A 13348-nucleotide genomic window follows, 5' to 3' on the forward strand; every position below is an offset into this window, starting at 1 on the left:
CTTTCCCTTCCCGCCCCCTCCCTAGGATTCAGGCAGACTCATTAATTCCAACTTCACTCACCCACCTCTTGTTCCCACCCTCAAAAAAAAGAAAAAGAAAGAGGATGAGCAGGAGGACAGCAGGAAACCCCAAGGAGGCCTGCTGTTTCCCACGTGTCCCTGTGCCTCTCCTCTCCCGGGCTGGCTGTGCTGCCTCCCTGGAGAACAGAGAGGCTCTAGAACTGGCTCGAATCCCATAGTCCCACCCCTGCCACTTACTGCCTGTGAGGCCTCAGGTGGGCTATAGAACCTCTCCGTGCCTCAGTTTCCCTATGTTTTAGGGCTGTTTCAAGGATGAAATGATGCACATAAAGCATTTAGTGAAGTGACCACAATGTTTAAGTGAGGTCCCATCCCATCATCATGGTTATTTTACCCTCTGCGGCTTTGTGCCTTCACATTGGCTTTTTTTGGTACCACCATCCCTGTCTGACAGATGAGACAAGTGAGGCCCGGAGCAGGTGGCTTATCCTAATGATTCAAACCGAGGTCTCCTGACTCCAGATCACATACTTTCCCCATTGCCTTGTATCTCTGAGGCGAGGGTGAAGACAGTTCTAAGCAGCGTCTAAGAATCAGACATGCAGAATAGGAAGAGGAGGGGGAAGGCCCAACCTTAAGTGTTTCTCCAGGTGTCAGGCCACGTGTCCCAGTCTGGAGTGTTGAGACCCTGGCAAGAACACAGCAGGAGGGGGAGCAAGCACCTGTGAGCAGGCCCAGGGGAGGGGCCCTTCAGCTCTGGTCAAACAGGCTCCAGGGGGACTGACAAAGGAAGGAGAAAGCCTTCCCAGAATGCAGGTGAGCCCACCTGACTCCCCCATGACTGACAGTGGAGGCTGGGCCCGGGTTGATACAGAGGTGGGGCGGAATTGGGGGTGGGGGGGTCCCCCTCACTGTCTCCAGACCCCTGGCTCTAGTATCTGGGATCTGGTCTAGAGACAATGGAGAGCGGGCCATAAGCCCTGCAGAGGCAGCCAAAACAAGAAGTGAAAGTCTGGGACCCGGCAGCAGCAGGCCTTTCTAGCTTGTCTCAGTTCTATCAGGTTGTCGACTCCATCCCACCTTCAGCCCAAAGCCTGGTCTAGGAGATAGTCCAAGCCTTACAACCTGGGTCCCAAAGAGCTAAGGGCCAGTGAGGGGGGAAGCCACTGGCCTCTCACCTGGAGTCCTGCAGGGCATCACCAGGGAGAGGAGGGTGGAAGGACACCTCTCTCCGGGGGGCAGAGGTCAGCACCAGATTCTGGCTGCAGGGGAGGGACCCTCTGTTACAGAGAGTCATTAAGCCTGCCTTCTGTTTTTTCCCAGGTTCCCTCAAAGAGCAGCACAAACAGATGATGGCAGGGAGGGCGGTCAATCTAGTGAGTGTTCTGGAATTTAAGTGTCTTCTTTGCATCACTTTTGCCCCCTCCGTAACTAACTGGAAGGAAGTGAAGGGGAAACTGAGGTATGTAGGCGTCAATCTATCTTCAGAATAAAACAGGTATTGGAAAGTTTGTTTTTATTCTCCCACTTGTAGCCCAGCTGGAAAAAGTCTTCATCTGCACATGTTGAAAAATGTTGCCTCTCTGCTAACCAACTCCTCCTACCCTCATGAACATCTATATGTTCTTGTCACTTAACTTGTGTTAACTAACTTGATCCACAAAATCACCTTCTGTGGAGAGTACTATTATTATGCCCATTTTCCAGATGAGGAAAACAAAGGTCAATGAAGTTAAGTGAATTGCCCAAGATCAACACAGCTAGTGAGTAACCCAGCCAGGACTCACCCAGTGTCTCTGACTCCAAAGTTCATGTCTTTTCTCAAATACCTCTCTGCCTGTCAGCGGTGATACAGACAGCTGGAAGCGGGGGTCGGGGAATGAGGTGCTTTAAAGAGGCCCTTGATTTATCTAAGGAACTTTGTGGAATCGTTGCCGGTTTGAGCTCCCCTGGAACAACCTCAAGGCCCAGAGACGGAGACCCATACATATGTTCAGGCAGTCATTCATTACATGAAACAAACATTTGCTGAAGGGCTGCTGGATGCCAGGCTGTGGCTGGGAGACATGGGAGGTCCCTGCTCCCTGGGGCCAAGCAAGCCAATATAATGAATTGAAATACAAGGCAGACTGCGGCCAGGTGACGATAGTCGTTCATTCATTCATCCAACGTTTCCGAGTGCCTGCTGGATGCCAGGCCCAGTTCTGTACTCATAAAGTCAAATCAACACACTCCTGACCAGCCAGGAGCTTCCAGTCTAGCAGCGACAGAGGACAGGAGTAAATCAGGGCTGTGATTCTACTCCAGCAGTGACAGAGGACAGGAGTAAATCGGGGCTGTGATTTTACTCCAGCAGTGACAGAGGACAGGAGTAAATCGGGGGCTATGATCCTACTTCGTGCTCTTTCCACGTGACAAAGCCTTGCTTTTCATCTCCGAGCAAGCTGTCACTTTTCTGGTTGCCAAAGAATTTTGGTACTCACTTCGGCCAGCAGGAACTCAGGTGTTCCCACAATATTGGTGAAGTTGTCCTTCTACCCCAGTCCCCTTCTGAAAAAGCCGCAGCCGCAAGATCCCCTTCTAAACACCAGCAGTCCCCAGATGGACAAGTGCCCTTCACTGTGGGGACTGTCGCCTTTGCATCAGCAGGAACCAGGAGCCTCCTCCCAGCTCCCCACCCCCACAGCCCAGCTCAGCCCATGCCTAGCATGTCATCAATGCTTCATAAATGGTGTGATAGGTTGTATTACTAACAACAGGGTGAAATAAGAGGTGCATCTGTCTCTCCAGTCAGGTCTGGCTGATAGGGGAAGACTTGGTCCCTGCAAACCTAGCTCTTTTCCTGGTGTAGGGAGTGAGATCACCTCCCAACACCTTTGCCCAGGACACAGATGTGGGCAGCTGGGTCTCCAGCTGGCTTGAGCTGCAGGCCCAGTGTGTGTGTTGGGGGATGGAGTGGCGGGGGTCATCAATTCAGTGGGGCTGTTGAGAGAGTAGGATCAGTTTGGGAAGGAAGAAGAGGGACGTGAGTGAGGGGAGTTGAGGCGGGAGTTGAGTAGGGGTGGCAGTCTGAGCACAGGTTGGGGGCTGGGAGGAGCAGGGGGGACCTTGGGGGATGGGAGTGCACAGGCTGAGGTGGAAGGCAGATCTAGAGATGAATTCCCAAAGGAGGGGGATGGAGCAAGTGGAGGAGGGACAGCAGCCGGGGTGGGCAGGGGAGCAGGGCTGAGAGCAGGGAGCACCCACCCCCCAGCCTCCTGCCCATGGTATTGATCTGCTAGATTACTCAATTTCACCCGTATTGATCAGGTAATTGCTTTATCTCGGTTCTCATTTGAGCTCTGCATTCTCCTGGCTTCCCCTTCTCTCTCTCTTGTTTTTTCCTATCAACCTGACACAGGGCTCCTTAACTCAGAATATATATAAAGTTTGGTTAGGCTGCCCTGGGTTGGCGTTTGGGGAAGGGGAAAAGGGTGGGAGGGAGGAAGAGACCTGCCTCCCCTCTGAGCCCCTGAGTTATCCTCTTCCAAGAAATCCTTCCTGGCTCCAGATAGTGGAAATGTCTGCCCATCCCAGCTTCTCAGAGGTCCGGAAAAGAACAAGGGAAATAGAATCCAGGGGTGACCCCAAACCCGAGAGGCCTAGAGCCTCTTCTCACCATGCCCCAATCCTGCGCCCCAGCTCCCATGCCTGGCTGTTGGCCAGCCCTCACGAAGCGTGAAGAACATCCATCCCTCTTGCTGCTCTTTCGGGGCCCCTGGAACTAAGCACCATGCCTGTTGGGTTCTGCCTGTCTGCAGCCCTGGGCATGTGTCCTTCCCACCCAGCTCCCTCACTCTCCCATCCCTTACCATTCTCCAAGAGCCCCCAACCCCTAGTGCTCAGGCCACACACCTGGCCTCCACCTGGAGGAAGGAGGACTAGGGAAGGGGACTCAGCCCCTCCTCCAGGCACCCCCCAATCCAAAGAAGGAGATGCAGTTCCTCCAGGAAGCTCGTCATCTGAGAAGCAATAGCTCCTGTCTCCCTGAAGCCCCCAGACTGAGGGAAGAGATAAGACCCCATCTGAGGACCAGCCAAGAGCACTACACAAAAGATAAAAGGGGAGGGCTCCAAGGGAGAGTCAACAGTGTGGGATCCTGGACAAGATTCAGTTCTCTCACCGTCTTCCAGAACGCAGCCCTGGACCAGCTCACAGACCAGCGGCACAGAGAGGCAGAGAGTGAGTGCATACTGAAATTGTCATTCTCAAAGGATACCACACTGAGACCAGGGCAGCCAGTGCCCCAGCCCAGGTGAAGCTCTTCAAGGCCAAGGGGACAGGCCCACGTGGAGCCACATTCCTCCTTCTAGCACACACTCTGGGTCTCTGGCACCCTCCAATTCCCTGTCCAAATGACAGGAGCCCCATCCAGGAGTGCTCGAGCCTCTGCCCTAGGCACATCCTCCTGAACAGGAGCAGTGTTGTTTCCACTCCCGCACAGATGCCTGCAAATGTCAGGAGCAGGCCAGGCCACACAGATTTTTAGTACTGGAGCTCTGTCTTCAAAACTTCTACTGAGAACTCAGTTTATAAAACAGATGTTTAAAACCTTGTGTGACCTCCAAAGTTTAAATCTTCATGGCTATGACAACCCCTCAAACTCCTCAAAGGCTCCAAAGGGCAGTGGCAGGGCAATTTGAAAGACACTGCCTTGAGACAAAACAGCAAGGGACAGCAGAGGCTGGAGGCCCCTCCGCTGGAGCCAGCTTGTGTCTGACTTTCCAGAGGCTTCTGCAGGAATGAGAGTTGCAGGTGCTCACCTGTGAGGCCCAGTGCAGGAGACCCCAGGGAAGACAGGAGCAGGAAGGATTAGAGGGATGTGGCTGACAGAAGGCACAGCCAGAGAACTAAAAGGGCCCCTTTGTCATTCACTCCCGGAGAAGAGGATGGCTAAAGCACTCAGGAGCAGGGGCAAAGCTATGAGTTTAGTCAAGACACATTTCCTGAGGGGCCATTATGTGCCAGGCACTGAGATGGGATTGGGAATTCCATGGTAAACATGACGGAGAAGGCTCCAACCCTCCTGTTGGAGTTCAGAGACTCTGGGAGACCATAAACAAGGTCTCCCTCCCCAAAGCCTCCTGACCTCCACGCCCATCACCCAGGGCCATCCAGGGCCCAGTCTGTCATCTTTGAGGAAGGTGGCCCACCAAGCAGAGAGAGGGAAGGACACAAAGCCAGACACCCTCACACTGTGCACTGAGGGAGTCCCGTCTCTGAGCCGTGCTCTCATCCCCATCCAGTGAGGAGACAGAGAGAGCAGCGTGGGGTGTGCAAGAGGGTGGGAGCCCCACAGGTGCTCTGTCTGGGTGCACCCCACCAGCCACAGGCAGGCAGGCTTAAGCCGTGAGCAGCCACACGCAGGCAAGCACGCTGTCTGCTGCTGTGCCCTGCAGAGCCCAGCACGACTTCCCTCTGGAGTTTTGCAGGGTGGGGGACAGCCCATCTCTTTTCCTTCCTGTGTTAGTTTCCAGAGTTCCCCTCTGTGCCCTGGGGAAGTTCCCCCTTTGATCTAACTATCATTCCTCCTGCTGCTCTCACAGCCTTTTTTTTCCTCGTTCCTCCCCCATTCAAATATCTCAACCTTTCCATCTACTCCTTCGACTCCCCTCACCCTACTAGTCTGCCATCCTTCCTTCCCTGATACCCGCACTGCCATTCACTTTGGCCTTCTCACGTCTATGCCTGGAAGGAGGGGGAACAATTGCCCTGTTTTTCTGGGACTGTTCCAGTTTTAGCACTGAAAGTACTGCATCTGGGGAACCTGTCAGTCCCAGGCAAAGCAGGACAGCGGAGCACCCCACCTGGAAGGTAGGACATTGTCTGAGGTCCAGCTCAAGGGGCCAGGTTGGGGCAGGGTTTTGGTGCCAGTACTGAGAGGCTAGCAGCATTTTCCCACAAGTACAGGGGACAAAGACAGTCACAACCCCCACCACACACACAGAGAGAGACACCCCCACACAGTCTCTGAAACAAAGCACAGCCCACGCACCCAGAGCAGACACCCCCAGAAACATGGGCTCACACACAGATTCACACACAGCAAGCCCAGGTTCACACACCCACCTTCTCAGAGATAGGTGTGCATGGACACAGGCACACACAGCCCACCAACACACACTGGAAACACAAAAACTGACACAAACACCTACGCACAAAAATACGTGGTTACAGAGACAGCCAGCCACAGAACACACAAATCCTGAGACACACAGACGCACACCTGCTAACAGAGACAGAAAGACACGCATTCAGACTCCCACACGGAGGCACACATGGAAAGACGTCTTTCTATAGACCCAGGAGTACAAAGAAGCCTTCACCTGCACCCACAGGGTGAGCTGATCAACAAATTCCAGAGCTTTTCCCTGTTCTGCCTTGGAAATAGCCCCAGGGTTTGGGAGGTGGCCCTAGCTCCTCCTTACCCCTAGAAAGAAGGAAGAACTGGGCCTGGGACTCACAGGGCCAGGTAGCAAGAACCCCCACCCTGCCCGGTGCCAGGGCTGGGGACGGTTCCGAGCACAGCCTCTCTGGAGTTCGGGTCAGGGGTGGGAAGCTCTCACTCCCTCTCGCGGGGTCGGGCTGGCGGGGGTGGAGAAGTGTGAGTGAAATGGGTTTATTACTGGGAGTCTGTTGCCTCGATTGGTATCGATCCCCACATGTCACCTTCCATTGCCGCTAATGGGACATGAAGAGTCTCCACCGACACCGCAGCCACCGGCTTCGCACACTCACACACCGCCTCCTCCCCTGCCCTCCCCCAGCCCTTGCGTCCCTCCTCCGGATGCAGCATTCCAGGGCTGCCTCAGCCAGGCCTCCTCCTGCCCTCTCTGGTCCCTCTCCTCTTCCCTCAGCCTCATCACTTCCTTCTAATCTTCCCCCTTTCCTTCTTCTTTGTCTCCTTAAATCAGATTTCTTCCTCCTTCCCAGTGCTTACCTGGCACCTCCTTTCCTGTCCTCTTTCTGGCCACCTGGGGCCTTGTCCCTCCCTGCAGGAGCGCCCCTGTTCCCTCCCCTCCCTCTGAGTTCAGTCTCAGTCACCACTTTGGCCCCTGCCTTTGGCCTCTGCCCCTCTAATGGGGGTGCATTGGGCCCCATCAGAATGGCAGAGAATGAGCCCTCTTTCTCCAACAGCCGGCAAGGAGTGCTTATGAGTGGGTATTCTTCTTCCGACACGATTGGACTGGCCAGACAGACCTTCCTGGAATCAGCCAGGCCCCCTGAACTTTACTCCACTGGCTGCCATGACCCCAGGCCAGATCCCTGGCTGAAGGGCAAGGAGCCAGTGGAGGAGAAGGGATGAGCCTGTTTTCCTGGCTTCTTCCTATTCCTCAGGAAGGCAATGGCACCATCTTGTCATCTCCACCCCTCCACCCTGTGCAGCTCCTTGAGAAACACTCCCCAAGGTCTGATCCCATCCCTGTGTCCTCTGGTGCTGCCCATTTTAATGTCAGATGGTTACAAAGGCTCAGTGAGGCCTGAGAGAACCCACTCGGGGTGGTGAGGTCTTGATACAAAGTCAATAGACTCTGAATTTAGTCACTTGTGCTGGTTGTTACTCAAGTATGAAAAAAGCGTCACTAACTAGAACAGGAAAAGTCTACTTGAAGCTCAAATAGCATATCCTTTGGCTTCCTCCTATGAGAGGACCCTTCCCGCCTGAGTTTGTGAGATTAATCTCTAGGGGCTGGGAGGAGAGCTGAGGACAGGAGGCTGTTCCCATTCCCTCCCTGGCCTCCCTCAGCCCAAGTGGATGCTGACAGACACCCAGAGCCAGCTCTAAGCACCAAAGCAAGACGGGCTGCCTCCTGCCAGGTTCCTGTCCCCAGACAGAGACAGCTCCACCCCCACCCATTTGGCCTAACCCCACTATTGTTCACCCTGTCAGGGAGTTTAGGGAGCTGGACAGTTAATGGAAATGAAGATGGGGGCTCATGCCTGTAATTCCAGCACTTTGGGAGGCCAAGGCAGGCAGATCACTTCAGCTCAGGAGTTTGAGACCAGCCTGGGCAACATGGTAAAACCCATCTCTACCAAAAATACAAAAATTAGCTGGGCATGGTGGTGTATGCCTGTAGTCCCAGCTACTTGGGATGCTGAGATAGGAGGATCACTTAAGCCCAGGAGGCGAACGTAGCAGTGAGCTGAGATTGCACCACTGCACTCCAGCCTGGGTAACAGAGTGAGACCCCACCTCAAAAAAATAAAATAAAATGTGTCGAGGCTGCCTATTGTGAGTGAGTCCAGGCAATTGGGCTGGCTAGAGCGTGGGGTGCTGATTGAAGCATGAGGTTCTTTTTGGTTTATTCACTTCCCAGTCATGACGGAGCAGCCCCCATATCCAGGCACTGTGCTACACACTAGGATGCACGCAGAAAGCTTCATAATCTAGAACGGTCTTGGTTGGGTCAGGAGATCCTCCACCCATGGCCATTTGCCATTTCCTCCACCCACTGCTAGGGAGCTAAGCCATCTGCTTATATTTAGAGGATGAAGCAGAGGAGGCTCAGCTTGCCATTCTAGCAGCCAAGGTCTGAGCCAAGCGCCTAGCGTCCATGCCCAGCCTAGCCTACAAAGGCCAACCACTGAAGTGTGAGTTGGACAGAAAGTAGGGAGCAGGCAGGAAGAACTGTCTTTATCCAGCTCTAGAAGATGAGAGGAAGCAGGTAGGGACAGTGGAAAGAGCAGCAGAAGAGAAGAGTGAAAATCCCACTCAGAAACAGCTCCTGAGGCCGGGGGTGGTGGCGCACACCTGTAATCTTAGCTACTTGGAGGGCTGAAGGCAGGGGGATCACTTGAGGCCAGAAGTTTGAGACCCCATCTCTACAAAAAAAAAAGGACTTGAAGATAGCCTTATGAGAGACTTTGCTGGGAGCTGGGATGGTCGCAGGAAGTGGGACCCCCACAATAGCTTGGAGCCTCCTTGTCTGGAGGTCTCTCAGATATTACCTCCTAGGAAAGCCTATAGAGGCAAGAGGAGGTCCAAATGATCCCGGGAGTCCAGTGCCTGGGTCTAGGCTCCTGTTCCCCCACTTCAGTTCTGCTCTGACCCCCTCTTTGGCAGGGCCTTCCTGAAGAGGAGGGGCAGAGCCATTCTTCCTAATGGAGTCCTCCTTGGCCTTGGCATCTTCTGCAGCTAACTCAAATGATCCTGAAACTCTTCAGTGAAGAAGAGAGGATGGGGTGGAGGTGAGCAAGGGGCAGGATAAGCTTTCCAGATGAGGAAGTACCAATGACACCTACGAGAAATGCCCAGGTTACCGCATCTTGGCTCTAACTTCAGTCTTTCTTGCCATAGATCTCTGTCTTTTATGGAGATCAAGTCTGTCTCGTCCTTGCTAATATCACCCCCACCCACCCATCCAACTCCATAGAACAGTGTTCTGTGCCATTCCTCCCTGTAGCCCCTTTCCTCTTTGCCCTAGTGGGCCTGGAGCCCAGTCCTCCCTGGCTCTCCCTGACCAGGACCCTCTCTCCATGGCCCCCAGCTCCTGCCTCCTCCATCAATCAGCCTCTCTCTCACCTTTCCCTCATGTTAGCTTCGGTTGATTTAGCCAGAAAACAACCCCCAGAATTTAATTCCATGGCCCTCCATTCCCATCTCGATCAGCTCAGGGTTGGGAGGGGCTGTATAATGAGGAGAGTGGAGGGTAGGGGGAAACTTGGTATCTCAGAGTCAGGGGAAAAAAAAAGAAAATCATATCGATTCCCCCAATGACATCCATCAATCTTCTCCCCGATGGTGAGTGGGGAGATTGGACACAGGGCCGACAGGCTCCAGGGTCACTTGATCCCCAGGACTTTAACGACAGAGCCCTGGTCTTCAGTATCCTCCCTCCTCCAGCTTCCCTGGAAAAGCCTTTCCTGAGGTCAGTTACCCACGTCCTCCATCCCCTCCCAGGACATTCTGGATTCCTACCCCTTCTCTTGTTTCTAATATTTCCTTAGCAGGCTCTCTGATGCCCCCGTCATCACTTTCTCCTGCCTGGTTTATCCCTTAGTTGGAAGTTCTTCCTGCTGTCTAACTTCAAGTCACATTAATTTTTTTAAAAAAGGAAAAATCATTTTCTACAACTCTAAGAGGAAACAGACATAATCGCTGCTTTAAAATCCTTAGGGAAAAGAGATTAGCTAAATGATTATCATTTTACTGGAGACTACGAAGAAAAGTTACAAATTGCAAAGATCCAGCACTACCATGGTGAGCAGAGCATGGCCTGGGGCTCAGAGGAGAAAACAAGGAGTGAGATGGTGTTAAGAATCAGAGGTTGGGAAGGGTGTTTCTTCTGCAGGTCTGGACTCCATCTCCACAGAAGTCTGCATAAAAGAAGGGCTGACAAAGTAGGAAGGGTGGACAGCAGAAGGCCTTCCCAATAGGTCAGCGTCCCTTTTCCTGGCGTTAAAGAAGGGGTAGCCCTCTCCCTAGTCTCCCTGTTGGTCAGATGTTTTAGGTCTGATCTTCCCCAGAGGCAGGCTCTGGATGCAAAGGACCCAGTGAGAGATACTCCCTCCCACCTCACCCCCAAAGAGGTGGGGGTGCAAGGGAAGGGGCTCAAGGCCGTGGTGTTGCTAGCCCCCGAAGGGTTAATGCTATTGTCTGAAAACCACATCGGCTCCCCTGGGAGCTTGGAGATCCCGCTCTCATTTTAAGTAACCCTAACGCGTGTGATGAGCGAGGAGGGGGTCGTTGCTGGGCGAGGAGAGCGCCAGAGGGAGCCAGTCGGAGGAGCACGGGGACCTGGCTGCTGCTCCAAGGTAAGGGACTCTGATGGCAGGTCTGCAGCTGGGGCCAGCCGGCAGGGACGAGCCCTTTTCTGTCCACCACCTCAATGGTGGAGCCGATCGTGGGGCAATTAGGAAGGGGAGACATAAGGAGAGCTAGGCACCGGGTGGAGAGGGGAACCCAAGGGTCACACTGAAGCTGCGTGGGAGGTGGCAGGGCTCTTCCATCTAGGTATGGGACAGCCACAGAGCCAGGTGTTGGGCACTTAGGCCAGAGAGAACCCTGGCACCTGCAGAAGGACATCATAATGACAGCAGGTCCAGCCTACCAATAGGCTCTCCTCCCCTGAGATGGGGCACAGCTGGGGTCAGCTATTGGCAGATACAACTCTTGGGATGAATGGATCAAGTTGGATCCTGGGGCTGACCGAATGCTGGTCTCAGCTACCTCCCTGCCCCAGGGTTCTGTGTCTCAGGGAGCTCTCTGCTGTCATCTCTGTGGCTGAGGTTGAAGATCAGTGGGTGAGGATTGACAATCAGCTGGTGGCTACTACTGGGCAGAGGGAGGCAGGTGAGGGTGTGGACCTCATAGCATGAGGACGGGAAGGAGCAGGGGTGGGCAGAGGGCCACCAGGATTGTGCTCCCACCTGATCCGGGCTGGGGTGTTCTGAATTGAAACCTCTGATGGGATGAGAGGATTCTGCCCCACTCCTACCTCCTTCCCTTCCTCAGACTCTTGGGATCCTTCTCAAGGAACTAGAAGAAGCCTAAAGTCTGAGAACGTGGGTCTCCTGCTTATCACGAGAGCCCCTGTGATGGTGAGGGCAGATCCAGGCTTGTGAGGCTGGAGAGACACAGAGATGATGCTCCCGTGGCAGAGAGAAGTCCTGCTCGTCTCACCAACTCCTTCCCAGTGGAGACAAGAGGAGAAGGGCTGGGGAGAGTGGTGCTGCTGTCTCGCCACCTCCGAGCCCCTTTCTGGTCCTGCCCAAGGGCAGTGGGGCTCCAGTGGGCACAGGGACCAGGGTGCATGGATGCAGCCTTCAATGAGGCTTTGGGCTTAGTGGAAGTTGAAGGTTCTTGTTAAGATTGGGGTTGGGGTTGAGGCTGGAAGTGGACATGAGGGTTGAGGGTTGGGGATTGAGTCAGAAGGTATCAGAGGCCCCCAGCTAGGGAGAATGGCCTCAGATGCCTGCTTCTCATGCTGCTGTCCTGGTCCCAGTTACTCAGCCCCATGCTGGCCCTGCCAGCTCATCCAGCTCAGCTGTTTGCTAGGAGCTTTCACTTCCTCTGCCTCTGACCTGCTCCTCTGCCACGTCATCGCCTGCTGGAGGGGATTTCTTGTCTCTGTGTTGGGGGGACAAAGGGAAGGATCAGGGGGTGTCCAGGCAGGGGGCTCCCCCAGGCACAGCTGATGGGAATGAGGTTGCCACTAGGGGAAGGTCAAGGGGTGCAGGGGGGATCTGAGGAGGAAGTAGGGGAGTGGGGTGGTGGTGCTGTAAGGGCAGGGCAGGGAAGCTGGGAGGCCTGTGGTCAGTTTCCTTCTCCAAAGCATGGATGAGAGATGGGGGGCAAGAGAAGAAAGAAAGACAAGGAAACAGAAAGCAACAAGAGGAGACAGTGACAGAGACAGCAAAACAGAGAGCACCAGGCTGGAAAAGAAGTGTTGAGACAGGCAACACTCCAGAGGAGGGAAATGGGCATTCCAAGGGGCAGGATAGGTAGGGCAACAAAGAGAGAGGCCATAGGATCGGCAGACACAGGAAGTAAAGGCAGAAATGGAGAGACCAAGAGAAACTGGCAGAGGAGAGGACAGGGGAGAAGAGAGAAAAGAGTGGAAAAATACATGGCAAAATCAATAATGGTGCGGAAGAAAGGCCAAGAGAAGGTTGCTGGGTGGGAAGTGGAAAGAAGGAAAAAGAATTAAAGTGGGAGGGAAGAGGAGAGAACAGTGAAGGAGCAAATGAGGCGAAGAAAGATAAACCGGTCAAACAGAGAGAAGTGGAGGCCGGCAGGGGCCTGACAGGCAGAGGGATGCGTGTGGAGCTGGAAGCTGGTCTCCAGACACCCTCTCCCTTCCCCCGGCCCCTGGGTCCCTGAAGGTGTGTGAGGGGATGACCTTCCCCCGACCTTCAGCTGCCCATCGTGACAGGTATGAGGGGCAGGGGATGGGAGTGTCTGGGTTTGGATTTCTGCTCCACGGAGTTACACAAAACTTTTAAATCCCACGGCCCCCAGGGACCCAAGAGACAAGAGTTGGAGGCATCTGCAAGGGACAGGGGGACTAAGAGGAGGGGCCGGGCAGAGATCTGAGGCTGTATGAGGGGACTGGGCAGTGACAGCAGTCGAGAGGGAGCCTGGAGGGGCGTTGAGGACTGAGGAAAGAGAAGGAGAAGCAGGACTGCTGCTGGACCCCACTCGGGGAGGCTCTCCCAGCTGTGGAGATAGAAGGAAGAGCTGAGGCTGCAGGAGGGAGACAGGGTTCGTCTGGCTGATTCCCAGCACCCTGCATCAAAAAGAGGTCCTCTCTATTGCCTGGGCAGGGAGAGAAAAGATGCCCTT

This window comes from Gorilla gorilla, chromosome 1 (assembly GCF_029281585.2).
Source record: "Gorilla gorilla gorilla isolate KB3781 chromosome 1, NHGRI_mGorGor1-v2.1_pri, whole genome shotgun sequence".
Classification (NCBI taxonomy): domain Eukaryota; kingdom Metazoa; phylum Chordata; class Mammalia; order Primates; family Hominidae; genus Gorilla; species Gorilla gorilla.